We start from the raw sequence: 16,880 nt of genomic DNA, 5'->3' as shown, positions 1-16,880 counted from the left end.
GTCAACCAAAGAGACTAAGGGGTTGAAAAGTGCTCCCCACCCACATCCTTACCCCTAGGGTACTAAAATTTAATATTTTTAAGCCTTCAAGACTTAATAGGAACACATAAAAGCTAGAAATTTTTTAAGACCAATTAACAACCTTCCAAAGAAGACAATGCAAGATAGCAAAAAATAATGAATGGTTTAGTTCTATCTTTCCATTGGGTTCTCCCGGCTAAATTGCCTACACACTCATTGCATACATCAGTAGATCAAGAAATCACATGTATTATGTAAATTAAGTATCAAAAAAATTGTATAAATTAAAGCATCCATTTTTCTAATAATCAATTGTTTATCTAATTCTACCCATATTTCTGACCATTAGGATTGCATAATCAAAATGTTAGTTTTGCATTCATTTACTTCATCATTATACATGTTCATAAAGCATTAAATGACAAAATCAAATAACTGAAGTAAAGCATCACACATCATAAAATAGCATAATAATGTTCAGTTTAACAAATAATGTTCTGACATATCGAGTCATGAGTATCAAAATAATAATGTATCATTGATGCTAGGATGGGTCGGGGTGAGGCCTCACAATTCTATTACTTAAATTCTAAAAAGGTCTAATCCTAACTCTACATTTGATATAGTTGAGTCTTGTAAAGCATCTAGAATTCAAATATCTCCTATTGAGTATTTGAGAATGAATATTGGGGAACTCAATAAGTTAATTGAATATGTCCATCAATCTTCACCCGATATATTTGCTAAATAGAAAAATAAAGTCTCTATTAGTGAAGAAGTATCTGCTAAGTATACAAACAAAGGTCCCTGTCAATGAAGAAACCAAAACTCAAAAGCTAAACTAGCGTAAAGACATGATACAACCTAATAAAGTCAGCTTAGAGTTACCTTACCATGGAAGACTTGACCCCTTTTATGTATCTCTCTTTCTTCATGGCTTTAAATTAAGTAATTGTATTATAGACTCAGGTGCATCTGATAATATAATGCTAGCTATAGTGGAAAAAGCCCTTGATCTCCCTCTCACTAAGAATTTTGGAAAATTCTATTCAATAGATTCCAATAAGGTACCCTTAATAGGCCAAATCAAAGATAACCAAGTTGCTTTAGCAACCTTCCTAGAGAAGAGGATAAAGCTTACTATCCTAATAGCTGACATTCCTACCAACCATGGTATGCTCCTTAGTTGAACTTTCTATTGGAACTTGGTAGGAGAAGTTAAAATGGATAGGTCCCAAATTTTCATACCCATAGGGAAAGAGAAAGTAACCCTGCTTCCTGAAACAAAGTCTAAATATATAGTTTTTCCATCTGATGACCCAAAATCTCAAATCTTTTATTAAGAATTTGATCTTTCTAATTACTTGATTATGTCTAAAAGTGAAGAAGCAAGTATGTAGCCAGAAGATGTAGATTCACCATAGATGTTGGAGTTTGATGGAAGCTACTACTCAATTGGGTCTGACACTGATGTTGTATTGGTATCCCCTATAGGTCAAACTTTTCCCTCTTCTTTCAAGTTAGCTTTTGAAAATATGAATAATATGGCAAAGTATGAAGCTTTACTCTTGGGACTGAAAGAGGCAACAAAGAAGAATATTAGGTTGCAAAAGGTGAAAGGTGATGTGGAATTGATAGTAAATTAGGTTAGGAATCTATTTTCAGTAAAAAAATGAAAGATTGAAGCACTATACAAACTAGGTATGGGATAAAATTGAAGATTTCAAATCTTTATCAAAAGAATTTATTCCTAGAGAGCTAAATACCAAAGTAGAATCCTTGGCAATATTGGCTTACTTGCTGATCCCTAACCCTAATTATATAACTGATAAGTATTCTATAGAGATCATACATAGACCGACTATCCCAGATAGCAACACCTCATGCCAACAGAGTTCTGATGGGATTTGGTGCACTAATGCTGGTATGATCGCACCCAACACCAAACTCTCACACACTCACATTACCACATGCATCATAGTGCAACCTTATCTAGGACACACCTTATCAAGCACTCAAATTGCACCTTATTAAGCACCCAAAATGCACAGGAGAGTAAAAAGCACTTGAACACTAAGAACGTAGCTTATCCAGCACTTAGAAATTCTCTCCACACAACTCCTCCCAATAAAGCTATGTGGATAATTTGAAGAACGGAGATGCGGGTCAAAGGGTATGGCCCTCAAAAGTTCTTAGATCAATTTCCCCCAATCTTATAAGATTTTATTTTTTTCATCACAAGAATCAACTATTAAATCAACCATTTCATCCTTATGAAGATTACTTTTTTTGGGACACAAATTTTACGTCACCTTTAGTGCCTAGAATGCAACTTATCTACCACTAAGAACACACCTTATCGAGCACTCAGAATGAACATAAGATGGGGTGCGAGAGGAGAAGGGGATGGGTGATTGAAAATGGGCTTTCAGGAGTACGAGAGCAGTCCAAATGTAACAATGGCACAGCTCGATGCTCAGAAAAGTAAAAGAATGGTGCAACACCGAGACTTCCTAGGAGATCACCAATCGTAGTACTACTCCAACCCAAGCGCACTTAACTAAGAATTTTTGATGGGATCCAGTGCACTAATGCTGGTATGATCCCACCCAACACTAAATTCTCACACCCTCGTGTTACCCCATGCATCATGGTGCAACCTTATCTAGGATGCACCTTATCGAGCACTTAGAGTGCACTTTATCAAGAACCCAAAATGCACGAGAGAGTAAAAACCACTCTGACACTAAGAACGCACCTTATCTGGCACTCAAAATTTCTCTCTAGACAACTCCTCCCAATGAATCCAAGTGCATAATTTGAAGAAGAATGGAGATGCGAGTCAAAGGTTGTGGCCCTCAGAAGTTCTTGGATCAATTTCCCCCAATCTTATAAGCTTTTATTTTTGTCATCACAAGAATCAACTATTACATTGACCATTTCATCCTTATGGAGATTACTTTGTCTAGGAACACAAATTTTACATCACCTTTAGTGCTTAGAATGCACCTTATCTAGCACTAAGAATGCACCTTATCGAGTACTCAGAATGAACATGAGTCAGGGTGCAGGAGGAGAAGGGGATGGGCGATTGAAAATGGGCTTTTAGGAGTGCAAGAGCAATCCAAATGTAACAATGGCATAGCCTAATGCTCAAAAAAGTAAAAGAAGGGTGCAATACTAGGACTTCTCGGGAGGTCACCCATCCCAATACTACTCCGGCCCAAGCACGCTTAACTGTGAAGTTCTGATGGGATCGGATGCACTAACACTAGTATGATCACACCCAACACAAACCTCTCACACCCCCATGTTACCCCATGATGAGAGCCAATTATAACCTATTTAATGCTCCATTTTAATCTATCTTACGCACTTTCCTACATACTTCTATATTCCATTTGTATCCCATTTCATTCTATTTTACCATTATAATGTTCCATATAGTTTAATATAATTAAGTAGTATTTAATATTGTTTTGAGACTAAAATATAGAAAATTCAATATTGATTATGTTTTACTAATCTATGCTACTACAACATGTTGATTCATTGTTGTAGATCTTCCTATTAGTTAACAACCTCTTGTCGCCTGTCAGTTGGGACTGCAACTTCCTATCACCTTCTTCACCTTCTATGGAGGAATCTTATTGGTATTTATTTGAAGTATTTTCTATTCCATCAATATTGACTGAGGAATATGTTGAAGAAAATATAATGATATTATTAGAATTTTGCAAGAAATCACAATTCAAACATTTTCTACAGTCAATATTGCGTGGCAGTTTTTGAGAAAATGAAGATGAATCTGAAAAATTCAGGATATAGATTTTGTCTAGAATAGAGCCAATTCGGTTCTCACGCGGAAAAATCTTCAGAAAGTGAATGAAAAAGGAGTTATGGGTGGTTTTCTAATAGCCAATATTTCAAATTTACCATTTCGGCCAGATTTTCATATTGTTTATTTGTTATATTATTAGAAAATTAGTTTGCAAATAATTAGTATATTGTTAAGAAATTAGTTTATTTTGTTATAGAAAGAGTGGTCATATATTTAACACTCTTTATTAAAAATAAAATAATAAGTTTCAGCCATAAAGACTGAACTTCCATGATAAAAATGAAATTGTTTGTTTTATTTGTAAAAGGCTATATAAGCCATCACATATTCAAGAGAGGAGGAGAAGAATGTATGAATCATAATATCAGAAATATATTATTGTGCTGAGCTGATTTAATAGTTCTTTGAGCATTTTCTTCAATCAGTTTGTTGGGAGGAAGGGCGCCCACTCTCCAACAGCTGATAGATTGTAAATAATTTATTCTAGTGTGTTTGGCATTTGTTTATTATGCTTTATATTGTTATGTTTGATAGTTTGATAATTTTTGTTAGTTAATATCATATTTCTATATTCAATGAGTGTTAATAATCTATTTTTATTTCAATGCTACAAATCTAGTTGATATGGGTTTCAGATTTGATTTCTATTATAATTTGTCTTAATTTATGTACTGTAGTTCTTGTCGCATTCCTGTATTGTAGTTTATGTAGAATTTTCATCACAGAATTAGAAGAGAAATAATTGTGCATTAAGAAATTATGCTATCAGATTAACCATCCATATCTTATGCATGTTTATGGTTTGTAGATTAGTTTGGTTTGTATTTGAGAGTTTTGTTTTTAGATTATTAGATCTATTGAAACTATTATTGCTAGAAAATTATAGTTCCTGTCGCCAGAATTACTTTAGTTTGTTGCAAATTTATTCTTGTGTGTTCTAGATGCACTCATAATCCCCAATATCATAGGCAACATCCCTTGATAGTATATTGCTCGGACACCTTTCACAAGCTTACGCTCTCAAATTGACACGAATAGACCAAGCTAAATTTCATCATAAATTGTTAATTATTTCCTAATTATTTGTCCCAGTGTTGGCCTATCATTTTGGCACCATTGCCAGAGAAAGGTGTCAAAGGCATGTTAGCTTGATGAGTTGAGTTAGGAACAATGCGTGAGGATGAAAGCTTTTGCAATTGCTAGCCTTGCTTAAGTAATTAATCTTAATTTGCATTGCTTAAATCACATAGATGCTTTGTTTTAGAGTTTACAAGTTAGGCTTAGAAGTCAATTTCAATTTAACATTATCACTAGTTGTTGTGAGTTATTGTTGGTAACAAAAAGAAGCTATTTTGAAGAAAAAATGTTAAAATTGATGCATTTTCAAGGTTGTTCAAGTACATCAATTTTAGGTGCAAAATGTTTTAAAAATGCAAAATTTGAAGGGAAAGCAAGGAGCACCTTGGTTTCTGCCCCCAGACCCATGCCTTCAAATTTAAAAGCAAAAGAAGAAATTGGTGGGGAAATCACATTGACCAAAGGTGAGATTTTAAAACCCTCTCTACCTAATGAATGCAACTTAAATGTTCTCAATCTTCCATTACCATAGGTATGTACAAATGGTATCTTTATATATGACCAAGAAAATATCATTGATGAATTCTTAGAATAATGTGATTTTGATGATGAAGATCTAACCACTTGGTGTTCTAACTGCTATAGGAAAGATGCCCAATGTATATGCTCAAACAATCATGAGAACATGTTGAATGAGGTACAAGCTATTTCTGATCCTTACCATGATAAGGGTGGAAGTGACCAAGAATTCCTTATAATGGACGAACAATCTCAAGCACCAACCCAAGAAGATCAAGGTATGCATTATGTTGGTAACATGTATTGTCACTCTAATTCATTACAAATTCAACATATTTCTTCAAAATGTACTTCTCCACCTAGCATGCACAATGAATGTAATCATGCATACTCACAACAACCTGTATATCCCTCTTTTATTCCACCATATCCATCATTACCATCTACATTTCAACCATCCTTCTTATTCCCATCTACCTTATCTCCTTCACACTTCTTACCATATTCATTATATCATTCATATCATATTCTACCTACTCCACGATATCTACCAAATGAAACTATATTGCCTCATACAAGACTTCATAATAAAGTGATTAATAAACTTTCATGGATCCCTTTACCATATAATGATGTGCTTGAAATTGATAAATCAACATTGGAATATATCGATGGACTTAAGGAATGGGAATTTGTTTTAATTAAATTAGAAGAACAATATTATTATTTATTGAAATATAATCAACTTTGTTCTTCTTTTCTACTTAGTGAATTCCAAATACCTACAAATGAGCCCATACTTCAAATTGCATCATTTTTAATTAATGGACTCATGAGTAGGTGTGTTAATATCAATCATGCACTAAGTAATATTAAACCATATGTATTCCATATTCCACAAATGTGTTGCCAGATCCTCCAAGATCTACATTCTATTACTTTTGTACTTACACATAGTGATATTTGGAGGCCTATGATTAAATTGTGCATTCCATATATACTTGTTGATCTCGGACCAATAATTGATTAAGAATTATCATAAGAGATTTTATGCATTAATGGCCAAAATATTAAAACCTCGATGATTGTTAATCCTCATTGTTGATACTTCCCATTGTCCCAAGAAGACCAAACAAACTATGGATGATTCATTTATTTAACAAGGATCAAAGTATTAATATCCATATTTTCTTTATTCTTCATTCTTGTATCTTATAATGATCATTCATTGATTATACATGCTAATTTCTTGATTCCTTGGATGAGGTGACTTCTCTCCGCTTTTATAACCTACAGTTCATTTGGGAATCCATCCATTGAATTATTGAAATATTTGATTTATCTATCATTCAATAAGGCTCACAAAATTCTAAAGATGTGTTACCTCTTCGGGTTACCTAATTTCTTTGGTTATCCTAATGATTTCATGACCTTGTAGCATGAAGTTAAGTTGGGGGGAATCCCTCGAATCTTGTGGTACTTGGATGATTCCAAATCAAGCTTCATTGATTTTTTTTTTGGTTCTTTTAGAAAACCTCGACATGTGATGTCTCCACAATTCAAGGTATGTGCTCTAGTGTTAAATTTGCATTGTTATTATATGAACACAAGATTTTATTTTTATTTATCCATTCTATCAAGTATCTATTCATAGTAATAACTCTATCTATCATTTGTAAAACTAAATAACCTACTTAATGATAGAGTTTTTGAATGGATGATATTTATTTACTATACTTGATATGCTTGGTCTAGAGAATGTGGTTACAGGTCTCTTGTTGTGGTGTGATAATCTTAGAATCAATACCAGTTGATGATGCTTCTCTACACAAGCATTGCATAACACACTATGTTGGCTTTGTTCACGTCGTGTGGACTTGCTAGCTATTCGGTGCATGTATGTTTCACTTGTGGTTCACTATTCAAGATCACAAGAAGATTATGGCATAAAGTGTTTACCACATTGAGATGAGATTTATTTTCTTTTGTGATTTATCACATGGAGGAAAGTATGAAACATGGTCTATGAGGTTCATGATTATTCAACAACACATCTTACAATACTTTGAATACAATGCCAGCTACTACACTCCTTCCTCGAGTTGTGTCTCTCTTGAGTTCTATGGATAGATTGGTGACTACTATTGGTTTTCACTCCATACTCATATATTTGGTAATGAAGGTGTGTTACTTGCAAAATTAAATTTTTCCTACCATGGATATTTCATAGGCTTCACAAGAATAGGGTTTAATATCTTCAAGAGATGTCTTCTTATTTAGTTAGCATAGAAAAATATGAGAATCATCATCCTTGTGAGTAATACTCTTACCCAAGTGTCCCAGTATGTTTTGAAGCTCTACAATCAGTTTTTAGATTCAGTGGTGAGAGATACATAGATCAAAAATGTTTCTAGTGCAGTGGTTTGTGGTTTCAGTTCTAATGATGTTATTCTTGGTGATCATTTCAAGTTCATCATGCGATCAAATTTCAACAGTGCCTTCTATGTGGTCATGGTCAAAAATCAAGATTTGGATGGTATAATTTTTCATCATCCATTTTAGGATTTTATTTCTTTGGTCATTCTATGTAGTTATTGAAAAATTGAAAAAAATCCAAAAAAAAAAGGGAAAAAAAGAAAAAAGAAAAGAAAAAAAATCCAACAATGAAAACCTTTGGGTGTTGTTGGCTAGTTAATATCTGAAAGCCAATTCTTGGAAGATGTTACCTGCAAAATAAATCCTTAATGGTGAAAACTATTTTTACAGTGCCATTAAGCGGTGAGTGATTGAAAACTAGCTTGCCGGCAGTCACTTGTCATGATCAAAATTTATTCAAAAAAAAGAAAAAAGAAAAAAGAAAAAAAGGAAAAAGGAAAAAAAAAGAAAAAAGAAGAAGAAGCAATAATTGGTGTTCTTGGTTTTTCTACTAATCATTCTTTTTAGGAACACTCATTGGTTTTAGTGTTTCTTTTCACCTCCTGTCACTCACTTCTAAAACTCTTCTCCTCTTCAACGTGATCTTCACATCTTTGATCACCCCTAGTACATGTTGCACGATCTGTTGAGGTGTTACAGTGGATTTTGGTACCTACTATATGATCTCTAGTGCTTCATTTGATAATGGTGGCCCCATAGATTTCCCTCTTTGTCCCATGTTCCATGATTGCTTCCAGTGGTCTTCTCTTTGCTACTTTCAATCAAATAGTGGTCTTCTGTGGTGTTACAATACAGTTTTGGATGTCTTTTTCTGTTCACTTTTAGTTGATTCATCATTTTTGATGGCGACAGTTGCTGAGTTACTCAACCTACCCACCTTGGTCTCTCTACCCATGCATGTTGGTAAAATAATCAATTTTATTTTTTTCCCTTATTTTATCTCTTAACTTTATTTGTATTGCTTATTATATTGATCACTATGCAACACACTTACATACCCTCTCCTTGTTTCCCATGGACGGTCAACCTTTAAGTTGGGGGAAGGAATGTCACCCTATTATCTTCCATGTTTCACCCTTACTAAACCCACTATATTATCCATTATATCCATCCTATAAGAACCTTTGCTTAATCTCTCATCTCTCCTATTTTGCCCATTTAAACTCCTCTTGTGCAAATTGAGATAAATTCTCCTATATTAAACCTTTTGAACCATGACGCTATAAAAAATGAAAAGGAATGAAAAAGAAAAGAGAAAAGAAAAATAATTAATGAGATATCCCTATTGAGGAAGAAAAATAACAAAGCTTGTCGTGTAAAGCAAAGAAAGGGATTTGTGTTTGTCTATGAGTTATCATGGTTCAGAGTGCAGAAAAAGTCTAAATCCATAAATTCAAGTGCCTTTAATTCAAACTAAAGGCCTTATGATCATAATGATTGCACGAGGACGTGTAATAAGCTAAGTTGGGTAGAATGATGAGAGCCAATTATAACCTATTTAATGCTCCATTTTAATCTATCTTATGCACTTTCCTACATACTTCTATATTCCATTTGTATCCCATTTCATTCCATTTTACCATTATAATGTTCCATATAGTTTAATATAATTAAGTAGTATTTAATATTGTTTTGAGACTAAAATATGGAAAATTCAATATTGATTATGTTTTACTAATCTTTACTACTGCAACATGTTGATTCGTTGTTGTAGATCTTCCTATTTGTTAACAACCTCCTATCACCTTCTTCACCTTCTATGGAGGAATCTTATTGGTATTTATTTGGAGTATTTTCTATTCCATCAATATTGACTAAGGAATATGTTGAAGAAAATATAATGATATTATTGGAATTTTGCAAGAAATCACAATTCAAACATTTTCTATAGTCAATATTGCATGGCAATTTTTGAGAAAACGAAGATGAATCCGAAAAATCCGAGATATGGGTTTTGTCCAGAATAGAGCCAATTCTGTACTCACGCTACAAAATCTTCAAAAAGTGAACAAAAAAGGAGTTATGAGTGGTTTTCTAAAAGCCAATATTTCAGATTTACCATTTCGTCCAGATTTTCATATTTTTTATTTGTTATATTATTAGAAAATTAGTTTGCAAATAATTAGTATATTGTTAAGAAATTAGTTTATTGTGTTATAGGAAGAGTGGTCATATATTTAACACTCTTTATTAAAAATAAAACAATAAGTTTTAGCCATAAAGACTGAACTTCCATGATAAAAAAGGAATTGTTTGTTTTATATGTAAAAGGCTATATAAGCCATCACATATTCAAGAGAGGAGGAGAAGAATGTATGAATCATAATATCATAAATATATTATTGTGCTAAGCTGATTTAAGAGTTCTTTGAGCATTTTCTTCAATTAGTTTGTTGGGAGGAAGGGCGCCCACTCTCCAGTAGTTGATAGACTGTAAATAATTTATTCTAGTATGTTTGGCATTTGTTTATTATGTTTTATATTGTTATGTTTGATAGTTTAATCATTTTTGTTAGTTAATATCATATTTCTATATTCAATGAGTGTTAATAATCTATTTTTATTTCAATGCTGCAAATCTAGTTGGTATGGATTTCAGATTTGATTTCTATTATAATTTATCTTAATTTATGTACTGTAGTTCCTGTCGCATTCCTGTATTGTAGTTTATGTAGAATTTTCATCACAGAATTAGAAGTGAAATAATTGTGCATTAAGAAATTATGTTATTAGATTAACCATCCATATATTATGCACATTTATGGTTTGTAGATTAGTTTGATTTGTATTTGAGAGTTTTGTTTTTAGATTATTAGATCTATTGAAACTGTTATTGCTAGAAAATTATAGTTCCTGCTGCTAGAAAGTGAAAGTTCTTGTCGCTATAATTACTTTAGTTTGCTGTAGATTTATTCTTGTGTGCTCTAGATGCACTCATAATCCCTCTTATCATAGGCAACATCCCTTGATAGTATATTGCTTGGACACCTTTCACAAGCTTATGCTCTCAGATTGACATGAATAGACCAAGCTGAATTTCATCATAAACTGTTAATTATTTCCTAATTATTTGCCCCAATGTTGGCCTATCACCCCATGCATCATGGTGCAACCTTATCTAGGATGCATCTTATCGAGCACTCGGAGCACACCTTATTGAAGAAGGGAGATGCGGGTCAGAGGTTGTGGCCCTCAAAAGTTCTTGGATCAATTTCCCTCAATCTTATAAGCTTTTATTTTCATCATCACAAGAATCAGATGTTACATCGACTGTTTCATCCTTATGGAGATTACTTGTCTAGGAACACAAATTTTAAGTCACCTTTAGTTCCTAGAACGCACCTTATCTAGCACTAAGAGCACGCCTTATCAAGTACTCAGAATGAATATGAGCCAGGGTGCAAGAGGAGAAGGTGATGGGCAATTGAAAGTGGGCTTTGAGGAGTGCTAGAGCGATCCAAATATAATAATGGCACAACCTGATGCTTAGAAAAGTAAAAGAAGGGTGCAACACTAGGACTTCTCGAGAGGTCACCCATCCCAATACTACTCCAGCCCAAGCGTGCTTAACTACGGAGTTCTAAAAGGGTTTGATGCACTAACGCTAGTATGATCACACCCTACATCAAACTCTCATACCCCCATGCTACCCCATGCATCATGGTGCAACCTTATCTAGGATGCACATTATTGAGCACTCGGAGCAAACATTATTGAGCACCCAGAATGCATGGGAGAGTAAAAACCACTCTGATGCTAAGAATGCACCTTATCCAGCACTCAAAATTTCTCTCCAAACAACTCCTCCCAATGAAGCCATGTGGATAATTGGAAGAAGAATGGAGATGCAGGTCAAAGGTTGTGGCCCTCAGAAGTTCTTGGATCAATTTCCCCCAATCTTATAAGCTTTTATTTTTTTCATCACAGGAATTAGCTGTTACATCGACCATTTCATCCTTATGGAGAATACTTTTCCTGGGAACACAAATTTTACATCACCTTTAGTGCCTACAATGCACCTTATCTAGCACTAAGAACGCACCTTATCGAGCACTCAGAATGAATGTGAGCCAGGGTGTGGGAGGAGAAGGGGATGGGCAATTGAAAGTGGGCTTTGAGGAGTGCAAGAGTGGTCCAAATGTAATAATGGCACAGCCAAATGCTCAGAAAAGTAAAAGAAGAGTGCAACATCAGGACTTCCCAGGAGGTCACCCATCCCAGTACTACTCCGACCCAAGCGCACTTGACTGCGAAGTTCTGATGGGATTCGGTGCACTAATATTGTATGATCGCACCCAGCACAAAACTCTCACACGCCCATGTTACCCCATGCATCATGGTGCAACCTTATCTAGGATGCACCTTAGCAAGCACTCAGAGTGCACCTTATTGAACACCCAGAATGTACATGAGAGTAAAAACCACTTTGATGCTAAAAGCACACCTTATCTAGCACTTGGAATTTCTTTCTAGAAAACTCCTCCCAATGAAGCCACATGGATAATTAGATGAAGAATGGAGATACGGGTCAAAGGTTGTGGCCCTTGAAAGTTCTTGGATCAATTCCCCCCAATCTTATAAGCTTTTATTTTCGTCATCACAAGAATTAGCTATTACATCGACCATTTCATCCTTATAGAGATTACTTTATTTGGGAAAGAAAATTTTACATCACCTTTAGTGCCTAGAATGCACCTTATCTAGCACTAAGAATGCACCTTATTGAGCACTCAAAATGAACATGAGCCAAGATGCGAGAGGAGAAGGCAATGGGTGATTGAAGGTGAGCTTTGAGGAGTGCAAGAGCGGTCCAAATGTAACAATGGCATAACTCGATGCTCAGAAAAGTAAAAGAAGGGAGCAACACTGGGACTTCCCAGGAGGTCACCCATCCCAGTACTTCTCCAGCCCAAGCGCGCTTAACTACAGAGTTCTGATGGGATCCGGTGCACTAACACTGGTATGACCGCACAAAAAATTGAACTCTCACACCCTCGTGTTACCCCATGCATCATGGTACAACCTTATCTAGGATGCACATTATTGAGCACTCAGAGTGCACCTTATCGAGCACTTAGAATGCATAGGAGAGTAAAAACCACTCTGACTCTAAGATCACACCTTATTTGGCACTCAAAATTTCTCTCCAAAGAACTCCTCCCAATGAAGCCATGTGGATAATTGGAAGAAGAATGGAGATGCGGGTCAAAGGTTGTGGCCCTCAGAAGTTCTTAGATCAATTCCCCCCAATCTTATAAGCTTTTATTTCCATCAACACAAGAATCAGCTGTTACATCGACCATTTCATCCTTATGGAGATTACTTTGTCTGGGAACACAAATTTTATGTCACCTTTAGTGCCTAGAATGCACCTTATCTAGCACTAAGAATGCAACTTATCAAGCACTCAGAATGAACATGAGCCACAGTGTGGGAGGAGAAGGTGATGGGTGATTGAAAGTTGGCTTTGAGGAGCATAAGAGTGGTCCAAATGTAACAATGGCATAGCTCGATGCTCAAAAAAGTAAAAAAGGGTGCAACACTGAGACTTCCTAAGAGGTCACCCATCCTAGTACTACTTTGGCCCAAGCGTGCTTAACCGTAGAGTTCTAATGGGATCCGGTGCACTATTGCTGGTATGATCACATCCAACACCAAACTCTTACATCCCCATGTTGCCCCATGCATGCATCATGGTGCAACCTCATCTATGATGCACCTTGTCGAGCAAACAAAGTGCACCTTATCGAGCACCCAGAATACATAGGATAGTAAAAACCACTCTAACACTAAGAATGCACCTTATCCACCACTCAAAATTTCTCTCTAGACAACTCCTCCCAATGAAGCCATGTACATAATTGGAAGAAGAACGGAGATGCGGATCAAAGGTTGTGGCCCTCAAAAGTTCTCAAATCAATTCCCCCAAATCTTATAAGCTTTTATTTTCATCATCACAAGAATCAACTATTACATCGATCGTTTCATCCTTATGGAGATTTCTTTGTCTAGAAACACAAATTTTACATCACCTTTAGTGCCTAGAATGCACCTTATCTAGCACTAAGAATGCACCTTATCAAGCACTCAGAATGAACATGAGTTGAGGTGCAGGAAGAGAAGGGGATGGGCAATTCAAAGTGGGCTTTGAGGAGTGCGAGAGTGGTCCAAATGTCACAATGGCATAGCCTAATGGTCAAAAAAGTAAAAGAAGGTTGCAACACTTGGACTTCCTAAGAAGTCACCCATCCTAGTACTACTCGGACCTAAGCGCGCTTAACCACAAAGTTCTGATGGGATCCAATGGACTAACACTGGTATGATCGCACGCAACACCAAACTTTCATACCCTCATGTTACCCCATGCATGCAGCATGGTGCAACCTCATCTAGGACACACTTTATAAAGCACTCAGAGCACACCTTATCGAGCACCCAGAATGCATGGGAGAGTAAAAACCACTCCGACGCTAAGAATGTACCTTATCCAGCACTCAAAATTTCTCTCCAGACAACTCCTCCCAATGAAGCCACATGGAAAATTGGAAGAAGAATAGAGATCCGGGTCAAAGGTTGTGGCCCTTGGAAGTTCTCAGATCAATTCCCCCCAATCTTATAAGCTTTTATTTTCGTCATCACAAGAATCAACTGTTACAGTGACCATTTCATCCTTATGGAGATTACTTTTTCTGGGAACACAAATTTTACATCACCTTTAGTGCCTAGTATGCACCTTATCTAGCACTAAGAACGTGCCATATTGAGCACTTAGAATGCACACGAGCCAGGGTGCAGGAGGAGAATAGTATGGGCAATTGAAAGTGGGCTTTGAGGAGCATGAACTCGGTCCAAATGTAACAATGGCACAACCCAATGCTCAAAAAAAGTAAAAGAAGGGTGCACAGTGGGAATTCTTGGGAGGTCACTCATCCCAGTACTACTTCGGCACAAGCATGCTTAATTGCAGAGTTCTGATGGGATTCGATGCACTAACTCTAGTATGATCACATGCAACAACAAATTCTCACACCCTTGTATTACCCCATGCATGCACCATGGTGTAGCCTCATCTAGGACACACCTTATCGAGCACCTTGAATGCATGGGAGAGTAAAAACCACTCCAATGCTAAGAACGCACCTTATTCAACACTTGGAATTTCTCTCTAGAAAACTCCTCCCAATGAAGCCACGTGGATAATTTGAAGAAGAATGGAGATGAGGGTCAAATGTTGTGGCCCTCAAAAGTGTAAGGAAACTCAGGTGCAGAAATAGCTTCCTACACTAATCTCATAAGAAAAGTATGATGCAAATCCTATTAAAATCTTCTAGACTTATAGATTCAATATCATGTAAACAACAATATTGTAGCCAACCATGCATACAAAAAATAGACAAAGAAAGGAACACATAACACAAGGATTTTTTGATGGAGAAAAACCTTTTGGTAAAACAACCCCACCCCTTCAAAACCTGCACAATGTATTATCTTCAACACGAGGTTACAATACACTTGCAATGCAAGTTCAACATCAACAACAAAAGACTCCAATAGCTACTCGCAGTACCAAAAATACACCCTTTTCACATCACCACTATTGGGGTAGAATGTACAGTACTCAAATATCTTAGTTGCCACATGTCTTCACCTATCATTGAATCTTCCTAACATAGCTCTTACATGTCATAGGAATCCGTCATAGCCATTTTAGCCATGATCTCCTTACACACAATTCTGGATGTCGACACATGAACATTATTTGCAATAAATACATTTTACAAAACAAATAATAAGAATAGGAATTATACAAGGTTGAGACACCTTATTCCTAACATTCTCCCACTTATCAAACACCTTGTAAGAGAAATAGGAACATAGTAGGAACTAACCACTATAGGTCGAAAGGCCCATAGACTCCGAACACCATCTGAACTTCTCAGTGCCCACTAGTTTCATTAATGCATCTGTAACATTCTTCACAATATCTACCTTTTCCAAATTTACCTTTCCATCTTCCACCATATCTCTCACAAAGTAATATTGCACATCAATGTGCTTCATTTTGGCATAGAAAGTTGGATTCTTTGCAAGGCAAATAGCACTCTAACTATCACACCAAATAGTAATCTATTCTGCATCAACACCAACATCAAAACACAATCTCTTAAGCCAAATGGCTTCCTTACAAGCATGAGTAGCAGCCATGTACTCAGCTTCTATAGTGGACAAAGCAACCATAGGTTGTTGCTTGCTCATCCAACTAATGGCACCACCAAACATAGTGAACACATAAGCACTGGTGGATCTCCTACAGTCAATATCACTTGCCCAATCTAAATCCACAAACCCATGAATACAAATTGAATGCAAAGATCCAAAAGAGTTACCATGATAACATATGGAGTAGCCTGATGTACCCCTCAAGTATCTAAATACTCGCTTAACTGCATCCCAATGTATCCATCCAGGATTAACCATAAATCGACTCAGGACTCCCACTGCTTGGGCAATGTTTGGTCTAGTATAGACCATAGTATACATAAGACTACCAACTGCACTAGCATAAGGTACTCTACTCATGTCCTCCACCTCACTAGGATATTTTGGACAATCATCTATAGATAACTTTGTTCCCACAGGAATGGGAACACATAGTGGTCTACAATCTGCCATGTTGAACCTGTCCAACACAGACTTCACATACTTACTCTGACTCAACCAAAGTTTTCTGTTAGACTTGTCTCTACTAATTTCCATACCCAAGATGTACCTAGCTACCCCAAGATCTTTCATCTCAAACTATGCTGACAACTGACATCTAAAATCAGAAATCATACCCTTACCCTTCCCAAACAGCAACATATCATCAACATATAATCCAACAATAAGAAGGTGATCATTTTCAATTCTGAAATAAACACAATGATCTAATTTTGATCTTACAAGTCCAATTGACAACACAAAGGCATCAAACTTAAGGTACCAG

The 16,880-nt window shown here is 35.9% G+C and overlaps 5 pseudogenes; all 5 read right to left on the bottom strand.

Annotated features, from left to right (window-relative positions):
• Window positions 1-3,190: 3,190 nt before the first annotated feature.
• Window positions 3,191-3,309, bottom strand: LOC149529894 (5S ribosomal RNA; annotated as a pseudogene).
• Window positions 3,310-11,396: 8,087 nt separating this feature from the next.
• LOC149529893 (5S ribosomal RNA) lies at window positions 11,397-11,515 on the bottom strand (annotated as a pseudogene).
• Window positions 11,516-12,073: 558 nt separating this feature from the next.
• Window positions 12,074-12,191, bottom strand: LOC149529892 (5S ribosomal RNA; annotated as a pseudogene).
• A 558-nt stretch (window positions 12,192-12,749) lies between these two features.
• LOC149529891 (5S ribosomal RNA) lies at window positions 12,750-12,868 on the bottom strand (annotated as a pseudogene).
• A 557-nt stretch (window positions 12,869-13,425) lies between these two features.
• Window positions 13,426-13,544, bottom strand: LOC149529890 (5S ribosomal RNA; annotated as a pseudogene).
• Between the last annotated feature and the right edge of the window lie 3,336 nt (window positions 13,545-16,880).

This window comes from Cupressus sempervirens, chromosome 11 (genome assembly GCF_028749045.1).
Source record: "Cupressus sempervirens isolate cs-2001-9-10 chromosome 11, ASM2874904v1, whole genome shotgun sequence".
Lineage (NCBI taxonomy): Eukaryota > Viridiplantae > Streptophyta > Pinopsida > Cupressales > Cupressaceae > Cupressus > Cupressus sempervirens.
The sequence above is the reverse complement of the archived record's forward strand: the minus strand, read 5'-3'. Positions and strand labels throughout refer to the sequence as shown.